This window comes from Coffea arabica, chromosome 11c (genome assembly GCF_036785885.1).
Source record: "Coffea arabica cultivar ET-39 chromosome 11c, Coffea Arabica ET-39 HiFi, whole genome shotgun sequence".
Lineage (NCBI taxonomy): Eukaryota > Viridiplantae > Streptophyta > Magnoliopsida > Gentianales > Rubiaceae > Coffea > Coffea arabica.
Window position 1 is genome coordinate 37,521,623 of NC_092330.1, and position 12,512 is coordinate 37,534,134.

A 12,512-nucleotide genomic window follows, 5' to 3' on the forward strand; every position below is an offset into this window, starting at 1 on the left:
CCAGGAAGGCAGATGGGGATGTAATTAGTGGCGCATAAGATTGTAGTTTGATTTGCTCTGTGTGGCACAAATTATTTTGTGCTTGGATTCTCCTTGACTTGCGCATGCCTAAAGATAGCAAAGTCAAGGAAACTTGAAATACATTGGACTTTGATCTTAGTCCACTTTTTATTCTACCACTACTATAATAGGGAGGGACTTGTTGGTCCCTCTTGACGGCCCTGTATCTAATAGAAGAAGAAAAGTCTATTACATATTGAAATGGCTTTCCAACCAACAAAAGGAAATTTTTATGATTTACAATAAAAGTATAATAAAAAAGGAGTTAACAGAACTAATTAAAAATATTATGAAAGAGACAAAGGAGTTGGTTTATTACCAAAAAGAGGTAAAGGAAAGAAACAAGGTAAATCTAGTTTAAGTTTTATATGCTTCTTGCTTTCCTTTCTTTTTTCTTTGTGTCTTCGTGAAATGAATAGCCGTCAAGACGCTTCCTGGTTCCCACGAATGGAACATACTTTTATTCTTGATTTTTATTTAAAAAAAAAAAGGAATTTACTCTTATCTTAGAATGAGCACAAAAATGATGCAAAGTGTTAATAGGGTTGTAACTACATCTATGTATAATTGTTATACATAAGAAAAAAAAAACATTTATTAACATGCTTTTCTTTTTCAAAATAAAATCAATCAGAAGTTGGAAAATCTACTTCTTTAGTTTTGCAATAAAATCAGTACAAAAATAAAAAACAAACCCTTGTACATAGATATCAAAGCAAAATATCAATTTTTTTTTTTGTCAGCGCAACAGTATCCCATCTTATGCTAAACTAATCCCCTATGACTATAGAGAACGTGCCCAAGATGCATAGCACATTACTAGCGAGGGTTAATCTGACGACCCTAAAGTGGTTACCATACGAGCTATTCATTGGAACCTAAGGAACATCAATATTAACCTAATCTTGTATGTACATGTATCTCGTGTATCAATTCGGAATGTTTTCACAATTTTGTCTCTAGCACTTGCAAATTGTGACTATATTATTCGCACTTGAGAGATATAAGAGTTTAACAGTTACTTTATTTGATGAAAGCAAAAATAGGTGTAAGAAACCGAATCAATTTTATTTCAAAGAAAGGTCTTTTGTATGGTTAACTTCTTTTTTTAGATCCTACAATGGTTAACTTCTGTTTGTTCAACAAATATAGGGTAATTTGGTGCAATCGAATTAAAATCCATGTCATATTTACAAAAGGGATAATTTCAGAAATCTCCCCTGAAATTTCTTACAATTGCAAAGTCCTTCCCTCAAGTCTATTAAATAACACTTAATCCCTTACTTTTACTATTTATATAACTATATAGGTCCAAAAGCCTATATTTTTTTTCAAAAATTCTAAATTACCCTTTTTGTACAAATATAAAACAAAAATTATTTTGCTAATTGTTTTCTTCCATATTTCAACCAAACCCACTATACTAACAAATAGTTTAATTCAAAATTCTAAACCCAAGCAATTCCATCATCATAGTCATAAATTTGCTTCCCAAAACATGCATTCAATTCTAAAGATTTGTCCCATCCTTTAGAAATATTCTTACCATATGATTTTATGGAATGGTCAAACTCACAATCTACTATTCTTATGTTTGCATAATCTTCAACATAGAATGCCATGGTTTGATTTCATATAAGTGGCTCAACTCCTGCTACATGAGCCACATTATGATTTTGAAGAAAATTCTTAGGAGAGATTTAGGCATGGATGGGTTTAATCAAGTTTAAGAAACGGAAGGCATCATTATGACTATAGACATCTTCAAGAAATTCATTTTGTTAAAAATCAAAATTATATTCCAATTAATCACACCCTAATTTCAAACCCAATACTCACACCTTCTCAAAACAATATAATCTAGCCTACCATCAAATCTCCAAACATATTAATATTTTAAATACAAAGAAGAAACTCTATTTCCATAACCAACAATTGCCAAGTATAAAAAGAAATATAAATGTACTTACTAACATCTTAAAAAGTTTTTTGAATGGATGATAGACAAATAAATAAATTTACCAATTTCAATCCCTCTTCCTCTTTTGACCAATGATTTTATTATTTATTTTATTTACCAATAAATTTACCTCTTTTATTTATTTTATTTACCAATAAATTTACCTCTCCAATTTATTTTATTTACCTCTTTTGACCAATAAATTTACCAATGATTGTATTATTTATTTTACCAATTTCAAAAGCCTATATTTGCAATAGTGAAACTGATTGTTTTTGTATAATTTAAAGCATTATATCCTTGTTTAATCACTTTATAATAAGATAATTAGTACAACTCCTTATTTATAGAAAAGGGTTGAAGGAAAAAAAATTTATCACGTTTACATTTATAAGACTATGCATTGATGTTTACAAGTTTATTATGTTATTTGTTTAAATTTAGAATATCTTATATAGAAAAACATTTTTCAAATGACAACATATGCCATTTGTCATTTGCAACTGAGGATAAAACATTTTTATCTAGGAAAATTTATTGATAAGTTATTTTTTTTCATTAAATTGATAAGTTAGCTTAACAAAATATTTTTCTGCCAGGAATATAGGGATAAACATTTGAACCAAACAAACTAATAACCGATAGATAACATTAATTGAATTAATTAAAGAATAAAATAATTCAAAATCCTTAAAAAAATGACGCACGCCATATTATGATTGGAACCCTTCTGGAGATGTAGACTGGTAAATAGTATATAGTATCGATATTAATAATAACAATCATGTATTTTTTTTAAATACGGTTTATGTACATGTCACCCTTTTGAAGGTGAAATCGAGCTGGATCGGACAACTAAGATTTACGAATTTGTATTGCCAAAATTGGACGGTTTTGTAACACACATGGTAAGTATCTTGCCTTTATTCTCATTTGTATTTTTATGTCCTTTTTATGGTTATGTAATTTATTTTCTATGCTGTCAAAATTAAAGTACTCTAACTAGCATTCTAATGCTTTAATAACATAAGACAAAGTTGTAAAAAATTACAAGCAATTTTGCTTTTTTGCAAAAATTATTTTAGAATTCAACTAAAAAAAAAAGTTTGAGTCGGTGTTGAAATAAGAAAATATAGTAAAAGTTTACAAATATAAATCCCTTCAAAGTTAGATGGTAAGAAAATAATGAATTAGAATAAGAAAAGATTCTTACAAAAAAGGAATAGTTGTTTAAGAAATTAATACTTGAAGATTGAAAATATAATAAAATATTTCTAAAAAATAATAATAAAACTTGCCTCGGAGTAAAGGATTTGGGAGATCATAGAAACAAAAGTCCGATACAATAATATTTCAGATTGTGTTTATACAATGACTGTTTGGTTTTTTTTCTTTTATGGATGTATTTACCTTAGTAGGGCAAGAGGCTGGTATGCCTTAGGAAAGATTTAAAGAGGAATGTCAAAGAAGATGATTAATCAATTGATAAATCACATTTAGAGGGACAAGATTAGTGAAAATGTGTTAAAAAATTTATAGAAATAATTGTTTAAGTCATTAATACCTAAAGATTGAAAACATAATAAAAAAATCTCTAAAAAAAAATAATAATAAGACTTGCCTCGGAGTAAAGGATTTTGGAGGTCATAGAAACAAAGCTCTCTAACACAATGGTATTTCAAATTGTGTTTATACAATGATAGTTTGTCTTTCTGGGAATCGGATTGTATATTTGGTCTTCATTATGGAAGGTAGGGTTGTGGGGAAGACCTGTTGGGCTTGGACCTTTGTATATCACTTATATCATGTCTTTGGATTTCAGGTTACGACTTGTTTCATACTTTTAGCAGTTTGGTTCTATTTGCAAATGGGTCTGCCCCTTCCATTTGTCACTGTAGGAATAGTGAAGCTTGCTTATATACTCCACTATATTCCAACAATGGCGGTATGTAATATTTTTATTTTAACTATTGTGATTAGCAGCAAGCTCTCATATTTAATAATGATTAACCTTTTTTAATAGTGATTTTGTCTTGGTCTTTTTTGGCTTGCAGGGACTTCTGGCCTATGTAGTGGTTGATCAGGCTTATGATAAGCACCTGAAGAATAAGAAAGGGTAAGGAATAAGGAGAGGATCAGGAAAAAGAAGAACCAACCAGTTTCGTCTTTGTCGTTTATCCGGTTGAGTCGTATCAGAGTGACAGCTCTTCTTTATCCCTAGTCGATTAGGTCTTTCAACATGTTGCCCTTTGTGGTACTGGAATACTAGATTCATCATTCATCTACTTCTTCATCCATTGCCCATCCCAACTTTCTTCAGTGACGGATGTTATGCAGGACAGTGGAGTTTTGAACGCACATCATTTTGCATGATATTTGATAGGAAGATGCTTTTTATTTTGCTTCCCACAAACAAAGTTTACTTTAAATTATGGTCCATGGGCAAACTTTAGGTTACGGTTCGTGGTAACTTTAATCCGAGCAAAGATCTTCCATTTTCAAGAGATCTTGTGATTAATTTGTGTGCCTCGCACGATATGACAGGGCATCAAAAATTCATTTACCAAGTTGAGGCGGTGGTGGAAAGGGGAACATATGCACACATTTGAGAGGGCATATGTACCCGTACCCAGACATGAAAAGCGAGTTGTGCATCACTTTCTATTTAGTGGTGTCATTTCTTGAGTCGGTTGTTGCACTGCACATAAGAGGCTCCGTGCAGTGATCTTACACTGTGGTCTTTGCTCTTTGATTTTCATCTCTTGATTAATTAAGAATTTTTGACCTTCTAATCTTGCATTTTGAGGCCCGGCATGCTTTTATTTATTTCTTTTTGCTGCGTCTTCTGCTGGGAAGAAGGTAAATCTATATCTCAACGAACAAACACTTTTTCAGCTGTAATTAATTAGGTGAATGCTCTGCTTACAACAGTGAAATCACCATAGTTGATGGCCCGTACCGGTCATGGTTGATGGCACTATGAAGTCGAGACTGGGACATTTTTTTTCGTACATGTCAAAAAGAAAGCAGAACTATTGAAGTATGGTTTATCATTGTTGTTATATGCAGTGGTCATTACGGTGAAATGTAGAAATTGGGGACTTCTTTCTTATGCAAGCAAAGCAAGCATCTATCTCTTAAGAGGCAATAGGCAATTCAAGTCCCTTTTTACAACAAAATGCTGGCTGAGGTAATCATCATCATAGTTGCCTCATGTTGCATTGAGAGTGCAACCATCAAATTACGCATCCAAAATTGTGATGATTATCAATCAGGCTTAAGTGCATGAAAAATGAATCAAAATCGCAGCAAGAAAATGGAGGAACCTCAGCTGTGGGGAACTCCATGTTCGATCTATAGCTTTCCACGCTCGTATATATTAAGCCAGTGAAAAAGACAACACTAACGGTACATACAATTAACAATTTTCAATTTTCTTTACCGCAAAATTATTACACCAGCAACGCTAAAATTGATTATTAATCTGGCAAACAAATCTACTGATCCTGTAGCATCTCAACGGCCTAAATCTGGAAGAAATAATCAAGTCGCTCCAAGGTAGAGCACCTTATGCCACATCTCTGATCCTTGTCGAGTTGTAACCGGTGAACGCCGGGGCCCTGTCAAATGATTTTGACTTGCAAACTCTCGACAAAAAATTGACAAGTTAGAACAGCATTTCATAGAAATAGTACAACAAACTAGGAACTTCATCATAATACAAATGCTCGAGCTAGAAAGAGCTGGATTTGGAAAATTTTCGACACCATTGCATGGAAATTTGTAATAAGATACAGGCCTGAAACATTTACCTCCGCATGCAAGATAGTCAACGAACAGAGAACCATAGCTAGGCAAGGAAAAGGAAAGGGAGGGACCAACATGATATTATTGGCATGCCCGGAATTGGAAAGGATCTTAGTCCAAAGCCTCTGAAACCCTTGGCTCAAAAATAGAACAAATGGAGAAAAAAAAAGAGAGAGAAAGTCCATGACCTCAGCTGAACAGGTCAGATCCATTCAAGGACAAGGAAAAGAAATGGAGGAACCACATGAAACCATGGGCATGCCTGGCCTCGGTAAGGATTCTCTCCATCCAATCTTCAAGGTTAAAAAATTTAAGATCGAAAATTAAAAATAAAAAAAAACCAACGCAAAAGCAAAAGATATAAACAAAGAAAGATAAAAAGTTTCCTTTCCAAGCCAGGCGATGCCCACAATTTCCTGCAGATCTAGCTCCGTTTCCACCTTACCCGTTTGTTACTGAGCTCCAATATCACCCTCTGCACCATAAGTTCAGGTAAAAAAAAGGCTAAAAAATAACGAATTTACACTGAGCCGCTCCTTTTTCTTCCTTCTTTTTTTTCCCCCCTCACTAGAAGAGAAAGTTAGCCTAAAGAAACTAGCAGCTGCAAGAGCCAAGAGGGGAGGACGGGAAGGGAAAAAACGAACCCTAAGAGAGAAGCACTGAATTGGGTTTAGCGACTTTGTGTTTCATCGTTCCACACCTTTTATAAACTTTTCCCCTCCAGAAGTCCAAGACTAAGGACACGCTAAGGGGACCCTGCCGGACAACCCTAGCCCAGCCCACCTTGCTTTCGCAAGTAACTCGGCCCAAGGAATAGTGTGGGAATGGAGACGTTATGAAAGGAGAGGTAAGGTTGTGTAGGGAGAAACTTCCACTATCGTCATCTTCGAAGAAGACAGCCTCCCCATCGGACTAAGAATTAAGAAACTCAAGGCTAGAGGGGTTGGCTGCAAAATGTATCCAATAAATTGAAGTGTATTTTGCTGGGAGGATTATTTAGCCACAAGAGAAAGAGGTGATTGAGGAGTGGCTGAGAAAAGACAATGAGGAGTTATATCTTTGTATTTGCCCCTATTCAAAACTATTTTCAATTGTGTCATTATATAGTCTAATCAATATAAGTGTTTTGAGTTTAAGCATGTACACATTAGTGTGAAGACCATTAGTACTACTAGTGATAAAGAGCGCACTGAATTTGTGTGCAATTTGGAAATTTTATTTTTTTATATAGAGAAATTGGCAAAATTTTAATAAACCAAAAAAATGAACTTTGATATTTTAAAAGCTTTTTTCAATGAATTTGGTAGTTTATAAAATGCTTGTGGGTAGTTATGGGTGAAAGTCAGTTGTGATTATATTAGTTGGCAATATGTAGGCAAATTTATTTTGGTCAAAGCACTAATGATTAGTTTAGCATACATGCTGAGTATTATGGACAGAAACTGCATTTTTTTTTAAAAAATTTTGGACCTATGTTATATATTGAGATTGGTTGTTTCTCTTAAATTATTTTTGTTAGTTGGTAATGATTTTGACATTTTTTGTCTTTTTGCAGCCAGAATTTTATACTTTTTGGTCAACATTTTATGGCCATGTGGGTGAAATTACATATTGGGGCCTTCTTTCTTGTATTTGGATCAATATTTTTTTAATAGGAATAGAATAGATATCAAAATTTTGATTAAACAAGTAGTAGTAGAAAACTCTGTAATTCATATAATTTTTGTGAATATTAAATAAAAGCAACCCTGAAACAAAATTTAAGACCAATTTTTAAGATGAATATGTTTGATTGACTTTCACTATACACTTGCTTATTATTTGCTTTCTTATTGTTTCTCTCTCTCTCTCTCTCTCTCTCTCTCTCAGTGCCTATTAGTTGTTCTGCTAAGTTTCTCTATGCCCCTGATCTTACTGCAAGACCCATGTAAATTGATTGTGTAAAGTGATGATTTTTGGTTATATGTTGCTTTCATAAGGCTGAGCATGTAGAAATGGAAGAAGGTTAGTCATGTTGAATGGACTTTAGTATCTTTTGTGGGTATCTTTGATTAGAGCTCTATGTTGTTAGGATGCTTCAATACTTATAAAGCTAGCACTTTCAAAAAAAATTGTAGAATTCAGTTAAATCTATCACATATCATAAATTTGTTGAGAATGGTCCTTACTGGGAGGTAAAGAATTTTTGACGATTTCTTGACAATGAATGCTCAAATTTCTCAACGCATGTTTAGTTGTTGCTTGAGTTTTCCAAAATAACTGAAATAATCAATTTCTTGGTTTTCGTTCACGTCTCTACCTTCATAATTTTCACTAGTGTACAAAGAATGAAATTGCAGATGAAATAATGGTTATGAGGAATTAATTTTGAAGTGGAATAAAGTGGTATTGATTCTATAACACTAACAGCTTACAGTGAGGTCTAAACTAACATTATATGTTCTCAAGAGTACCAATGTAAACATTTTTTTTAAAACAACTTTACAATTTTATTACCTTTTTGTAAAGCTTTGAACTCATATCTTAAATGCCAATAACTTTTGCAGCATCATTTTGTTTTGGGAATTTTAGCTGTGCTTCAGTTCTACCATTGGTTGCTCTTCTATACATAGAGGTTAGTTCTTCTAGCATTCTTTTCTTATCCTGCTACCCATTTTTTAGTTGTTTTGCATATATTTTGTTACTTTATGCTTAGATGTAAATTTTGGGAGTTGAACTTGTTAGGAATTTCCATTTTAGGTTTTTGCTATGCTTGTTCCAATATGAAATCATCAGAAAACTTGTAGACCAAAATAAGTTCATTAAACTGAAATATAGCTAGGTAAAAATCAAAGTTTCATGCAATTAATTGTGCCGTTTGACTATTAGTTGCTGTTTAGTTTGAGCCTCAAAGACTAGGTAAATGGGTAGTTGCTAAATCTGTATTTTTTTTCCCAGATATCATGCAAAAAGTCCAGCCTAAATGGATATGTAATCAACTACAACTGTTGATGTATTCTAACCTGCTATATAATAAATGTAATGTTCAACTGCTTATCTTTTAAGGTAAACAATTAAGTTAAAAAGTTACAAAGCATTAGCTTATTAACAAACATTTTGTTGCTTTTGTACTCCATTAAATGCCTGCCGATTGGACATTCCCATGTGAGTGAGACTTGTATCTGCAATAACTACTGCTTTGAGCAATACTAAGCTGTTAAATAAAAGTAAATCTGCATTGCCTGCTTGGCAGTGGCAGCATTCCCTTTATTTTTGTCCCATACACAATAATTTCTGCTCTTAGAGCAAATGTTGCCAACTAGCAGCTGGGGGAATATTAGCTATAGATTGGATTGTGGTCAGAGTTAATGAGGTTTCTAAGATTAAATCACTCCATTACTGCCCAGGTACACAACAAAGTAGAACATGTGAACGTCAGTTTGCAATTTTGAATTAGTATTATACACTTAGAGAGTGGATATGATTTACTTTGACATGAAATGGGTAACTTTTTGTTTGTAGTATCATACATGCTGTTTCAACCTTTTTTGCCATTAACATAAACATTCTGCTAGAAGGTTTCAGGAGCCATGTCACTACCACATCCTAATAGTATTTAGAAATCATGTAACGACTGTTTAGAGAAGCAACAATAAGAAATAAATAAGAAGCTGAAATGAAAGAGGGGATGGTATGAAGCATTTTTGTCCTTGATAAGGCTCTATAGTGGTTTTGAAAAAATGTCCAAGTTCTCTATAGGACTTGTTACCTGACATATTTTAGTATTGTTCACAGAATTTTGAGCTTCCTCTTGAATTTGTTCATGAGCGACTCAAAACAAAGACATTCTGGTGCATATCAAATCAGTGCAAACACAATTAACAGATGCAAGGCAACACTACACAGCAATAAAGTATTCTGAAACTAATGACATTGCCACTTCTGTCCAGTTAGCAGTTAACGCAAAAAATGACTCTTTGTCACTTAGGCATCAAGCTGAGATTGTGGAGCTCTTGACTCCAAGCAGATAAACACTCAATTGAACTTGTAATACATACTGTCTTTTCCTAAAAGCAAATTGCAGGGAAACTCGTGACTGCAGGAGAAGCCAATGGTTCGTCAAAAGTTTGCCTTCGACTTGCTGGAAATTTTGATGATATAGATAATGTGGAAGGAGATGACACTTAAAATACGTACAGCTACTCCACCAAGAAAACAAGATTAAGCTGAATTCATAATATTCAACTTTTATACCACTCGAACTTGATAGTTTTTGTCTTCTTGTTTTGCCATTCTAGATTTGATAGATTGCTTGGAACTTTTTGAAAGGATTATTACTATATCTACGAACTGTGTATATCTGTATGTGGTTATCCCTTAGGTAACTTGTGAGAACTGGAAAAAAAAAAGGAAAAAAATATTTTTTTTATTAGCCATTATTTTATTCCTGTGCACATTTATATTTTCTTCATTATATTAATTTTATAGATATTTTTATCAGTAAATATAGTTTTAAAATCATTTTTCTAGTATAAGTTAGTTCATGAGAAATTAGGAGTGTATGTTGGACGTGGGACTCGCTAGTGCGTTAAGTGAAAGAAATTCGGCCAATTAGATTAAGTTTTACATAAAGGGATTTAAATACTAGGTGTTAGGAGATAATTAGAGGTTATCTAGATGGATTAACCATGGGGAGACAAGAAAATAACTTTAAGTAACAACAAAGTGCCAAGTGTCATTACTTAGTCAAAGTTAGGCTTGACTAACTTTACTAAAACTCCAATTTTGACACAAATCATCTTCATTTCATATCTTTCTTGCCCGAACTTCACCTTGAGAGAAAAGAAAAGAAAGTTTCATCTATATCTTCCATTTCTTGCACAAATTTTGAAATCCGACCGATTAAACCTTGAATTAGTCCGCAAAAGTGACTTGCTAAGGGAGTTTGAAGGTCTTGGTAGAGTTGTTTTGGAAGAAAAACCCCTAAACTACTACCTTTCTTGAGGAGTTAAGGTATTTTCCTTGGAACTCACTTTTTGTTCCTAATAATGGTCAATTGGTGGCTTATGGTAACTAACTAGGTGATTTTATGGAAGATTTCATGGATTAAAGTGGAGTTAGCTAAATTTCTGATTTTTTTGAGAATTTTTCTGTTTTCATATGATGGTTATGGTTGGCCTTGGATTGATAGCTCTAAATTGTGTAAAATGGAGCTTTTGTGCGTTAATTGCGGTTATTTGCGAAAAATTTCCGCTTGTGCGGAAAATTTCAGATTTAGGGCTACTAATTAGGGCTTTCTTATGGTTGGTTATTGAGCTTCTAATTGGCTATAATTGAGGGGTATTGTGACCCTAATGAAATGTGTTGAATGGCTTATGAATTGTTTGTGTGCTTGTGGTTACTTTGGATGAATTTCAAGGGTTGTTTGTATGATAGAAAATCTGAAATTGATTACATATCCATTTAGGCTGGACTTTTTGCATGATATCTGGGAAAAAAAATACAGATTTAGCAACTACCCATTTACCTAGTCTTTGAGGCTCAAACTAAACAGCAACTAATAGTCAAACGGCACAATTAATTGCATGAAACTTTGATTTTTACCTAGCTATATTTCAGTTTAATGAACTTATTTTGGTCTACAAGTTTTCTGATGATTTCATATTGGAACAAGCATAGCAAAAACCTAAAATGGAAATTCCTAACAAGTTCAACTCCCAAAATTTACATCTAAGCATAAAGTAACAAAATATATGCAAAACAACTAAAAAATGGGTAGCAGGATAAGAAAAGAATGCTAGAAGAACTAACCTCTATGTATAGAAGAGCAACCAATGGTAGAACTGAAGCACAGCTAAAATTCCCAAAACAAAATGATGCTGCAAAAGTTATTGGCATTTAAGATATGAGTTCAAAGCTTTACAAAAAGGTAATAAAATTGTAAAGTTGTTTTAAAAAAAATGTTTACATTGGTACTCTTGAGAACATATAATGTTAGTTTAGACCTCACTGTAAGCTGTTAGTGTTATAGAATCAATACCACTTTATTCCACTTCAAAATTAATTCCTCATAACCATTATTTCATCTGCAATTTCATTCTTTGTACACTAGTGAAAATTATGAAGGTAGAGACGTGAACGAAAACCAAGAAATTGATTATTTCAGTTATTTTGGAAAACTCAAGCAACAACTAAACATGCGTTGAGAAATTTGAGCATTCATTGTCAAGAAATCGTCAAAAATTCTTTACCTCCCAGTAAGGACCATTCTCAACAAATTTATGATATGTGATAGATTTAACTGAATTCTACAATTTTTTTTGAAAGTGCTAGCTTTATAAGTATTGAAGCATCCTAACAACATAGAGCTCTAATCAAAGATACCCACAAAAGATACTAAAGTCCATTCAACATGACTAACCTTCTTCCATTTCTACATGCTCAGCCTTATGAAAGCAACATATAACCAAAAATCATCACTTTACACAATCAATTTACATGGGTCTTGCAGTAAGATCAGGGGCATAGAGAAACTTAGCAGAACAACTAATAGGCACTGAGAGAGAGAGAGAGAGAGAGAGAGAGAGAAACAATAAGAAAGCAAATAATAAGCAAGTGTATAGTGAAAGTCAATCAAACATATTCATCTTAAAAATTGGTCTTAAATTTTGTTTCAGGGTTGCTTTTATTTAATATTCACAAAAAT

At 32.9% G+C, this 12,512-nt stretch overlaps 1 long non-coding RNA gene across 1 annotated transcript; it reads right to left on the reverse strand.

The window, feature by feature from the left end:
* Positions 1-5,368: 5,368 nt before the first annotated feature.
* LOC140016379 (uncharacterized) lies at positions 5,369-6,828 on the reverse strand. The gene is made up of 2 exons (XR_011822772.1): positions 5,833-6,828; positions 5,369-5,665 (listed from the first exon to the last, which is right to left on the reverse strand). It is a non-coding gene; the product is annotated as an uncharacterized lncRNA (long non-coding RNA).
* Between the last annotated feature and the right edge of the window lie 5,684 nt (positions 6,829-12,512).